We start from the raw sequence: 4,247 nt of genomic DNA on the forward strand, positions 1-4,247 counted from the left end.
ACTGCCGTTCCACAGCCCGGTGCCCTCTATGTGCCCAAGCTCGTCACAATCGATCAAACTGCTTTACACAGTCACGTACATGTACCAACTGTGGCATCTCCCATAATGTATTTTAAAGGGGCTGCCCTACCTACAAGTTTGAATCTGAGGTGGCAAATCTCAGATTCAAACTTGGCCTAACTTTACGCCAGGCAGGAAGCGCGTCGACAAGGTTTCTTTCTCACTCCCTACTTCAACAATGGCTCTGTCCCTCCCCTTTCCTCCCAAGATGTTTCTACATCTTCCCCAGCATCTCATCCTCATCCCACTTCTACTCCCTACCTCTCCTCTCTTGCCATTCTAAATCCAGACACCCCAACCTCTACCACTATCCCAGGCACTCTAGTCACTACTTCCCCAATACCTACCCTCCTTCTCCTCGCACAAGACAAGCTAAACACTCCACCCCATCCTCTCGTCCATCAACCTCTCCCTCCACCCCTCCAACATCTGTCCCCACTTCTCCCCCTCATAAGAAACCTTTGTTTCTCAGACCTCCCCGACCGACTCCACTGGAGAAACTCTCGAAGACATGCAAAACTATTAATTATGACCCAATATAACATGCCTACACCTCATCCAACCTCCAGTCTCTCTGCTCCTATTCCTTATACACTCATAGTAACTGCCAACACCCATCATCTTCCTACTCGTGTTCCACACTTCTTCCTTTGATAACTTTGATCTAAGCACCCTTGCTAATCCCCACCCTCCTGACCTGTTAGGACTTCTAACATGTATTACAGGTGATCATCAACTAGACCCCTCTTTACCCTTTTTAGTATCATGCCTTTCTGTAGTGCTATATGACCTATGATGTCTAGCATATTTATTTTGCTTTATAACCATTAACCATATATATATATATATATATATATATATATATATATATATATAGTTATATATAATATTATATATATATATATATATATATAATATTATATTATGTATATATAACATATAATTATATATATGTATATATCTCATATATATTATATATATGTAATATATCTACTCATATATATATATATATTATATATATAATTTATTATACTTATATATATATATATATATATATATATATATTATATATATTTTTTTTTTTTTTTTTTTTTTTTTTTTTTTTTTTTTTTTTTTTTTTTTTTTTGACGGAAGCAGAAAGACGATGTCACGGGATTGGCCTCCTTAGTATAAAAAAGTTCATGCGTTCAACAAGCAACAATGAAAGTAAAGATTTGCAAATGCTGCTTTAATGAACTCCACAAATACATGCCTATTAAAAAAAATTATTGTGGTTCTGAATGTTGTTTGAATGTTCACCTGTTACTGACCAGAATAAGACTTAATTAGCAATACTAATTATAGTAGTAATGTTCCTGTTTTGATACGAACATGCAGTACATGCTAATAATAATAGCAGTAATGATTATAATAATAATGATGATGGTGATAATGATAATTATTGATGTAATTATAATAATTATTATAAGCATTATAATAATGATATTAACAATAGTGATAATAATAATAATGATAATGATGATGGCGATGGTAATGGTGATGATAATGATGATGATAATAACAATAATAAACAGGCCCCATAAAAGTGAAGATCAGTAACAAATTCACAAATGATCAGTATTTTTCCGTTCTGACCATCACCAGTTACATATTCATCCAGACCTTACTCACAAAAATATGCACGTGAAATGATCAAAACATTGTAGGCTCTAGAGTATGGAAAATGATTAATTACGAATGTTTCGACAAGTCAGACGAGTGAATAAATATTTAAATTTTGAGTTTAATATAGTGGCCTGTAGAATTCAATGCACACTGAATTTCTGCATTTTTGAAATCACTGCATGATCGGCATGAACACCAGCCATCCTCTTCTAGCAATGTAGTAATATACATGTTACATGCAAAAGCGAAGGGATGTATTCTGGGTCAGGGGTAAACTCTAGCCTGTTACTCCTGCACTGTTACACCAGAAGGAACGAATGAGATAACGATACCAATAATGATGATGATGATAATAGTAATAATAATGGCAATAATAATAATAATGATAATGGTAATGATAATGACGACGATGGTAATAACAGTAATAGTAATAATGATAATAATAATAATAATAACGATAATGAATATTGTTATCATTATATCAATTAATATTACCATCACATTTATTATCATCATCCTCATATTTGTTATTGATATCATTATAATTACTGTTACTACTATAATCATTGCTGATACTGCCATTATTGGCATTATCATTCTCATCATTGTGTTGTAGTTTTCGTTATTCTTATGATAATTATTGTTAATATCATTGTTGTTGCGGATGTTATTGTTACAATATCATTACCATCATTATAATCATTAATATCATTACTGTCATTAATGTCCGTGTTATCATTATCATCATTATTATTATCATTATCATTATTATAATACCAATAACTAAAACAACAATAACAGTAACAACAACAGATAATAATAATGAGAATGAGAGTGAGAATGATGATAATTATAATGATAATGATAATAATATTTATATTATTGTCATTATCACAATTGCTATTAATAATATCATAATTATGATTAGTATTAGTAACAGTAGTAGTATAATTATGGTTATAATTATTATCATTACCATTACCATTAGTATTCTTTCGATCTCTATTTTTATCATGATTAGCATTTAATAAACACTGGCAGTAATAAATCCCTGAACGCAGTTTGTATCAAGGTCAGGTCTCTGTACAAAGGGAGTAATGTACACTTGCGGGATCTTTTTTGTTTGTACATTTTCTTGAAAAAACGATGAATGCATTTCCCCAAAAACTCTCGCTACAATGAGAAAAAAAATACGAAAATATAGACGAGACACGTCCCTTTTCATCGTTTAATTTTTTTTTGGTTGGGTGTTTACCCTTTCCCTTTTCATCTTTTAATACTCTTAGCTCTAAAAAAATCTATCGATTGTTACAAGCCCATAGCTCTATTGAGTCATGTATCACTCGAAACAGAGAACACAAATTTCTATGCGATGATTTTTCCCATCTTCTTTTTCATGTATCCTCGCTGACGGGAACCCCTTTCAATATTCTTATTGTCATGAAATCGCTCTTGCTTCATGATTCTTGTTCATCTTTTTTTACAGCCCTTTATATCCCTCTCTATATCTTTGTTTCCCTCTTTGTGTTCATGCTTATATTTATATATATTGTAAATTCCTATTACTGTCTCATCTTTTCTAAATATCCAGTCATATATCTGTATCTCTCTATCTATATGTATAATCACCTACAGATCACCATTGGTATAAGTAATATTTATTGTGACATTCATTCGATAGTACTATTACAATGAACTGTCATATTCGATAGTATTATATCAATGAATTGTCATCGTAGGGCCTCAAACAGCATCAGCACTTTAGTTCTAATCAACATTAGCATCTAATCAACATCAGCATTAGCCTTGATATATGGTAATATTTCGATTCGCTGAGAACAGTTTTACCTTTCGTAAATAGCACATCTGAATCAGCCCCTTCCTTCCTCCAAGGTTCCCTAGGAAAATGTATTCTTCTGTGGAGGCTGCTCTCCCTCCAGGAAGCTCCCTCTCCATTCTGTGGCTGTGGTCTCAGGAGGGAGAGAAAATCTTCCGGGGCCCCATAACCTGAGCCCTAATGGTGGACTTCCGGGATTTAGAGATGGACAGGCCGTGGTTTATTATCTAGCGGCCTCAGAAGGCAATCCATGGCACGATGCGGGCAGTAGCTGATCCCTATCACTACTTGAACCAAAGTGGTTCCTCTCCCGTTCCAGGCCTAAGAAAAACTCCAGAAGTGGTGGGCAGCCCGGCCACGTCGAACAGCACGTCACCATTCACTAAAGATTCCCTCAGGGTAAAGGGACAACCTCACCCTTCAACCTCGGCCTGGCCTTTGGACTTAAAAGTTCAAGGTCCATTTCCTGGCGAAAGACTCCTAGGCTTATGCATCAGTGCTATTGGGTTTACAAGTGCATGCTTTACAGGACCTAACCTCAGGGATAGCCTAGGTGGCGGCTTCGTCCACAGATGGCCTTCTCTTAAGCAGCTGTGTGCCTGACGTTTAATACCCTCGGGGCATCTCGCACTGTCCTGCGCACTCTGCGAGATCTTCCATTTTCTCTCAGGTTGAGGTAGTTTGC

The sequence above is a fragment of the Penaeus monodon genome, chromosome 3 (genome assembly GCF_015228065.2).
Source record: "Penaeus monodon isolate SGIC_2016 chromosome 3, NSTDA_Pmon_1, whole genome shotgun sequence".
In the NCBI taxonomy this organism is placed as follows: Eukaryota; Metazoa; Arthropoda; class Malacostraca; order Decapoda; family Penaeidae; genus Penaeus; species Penaeus monodon.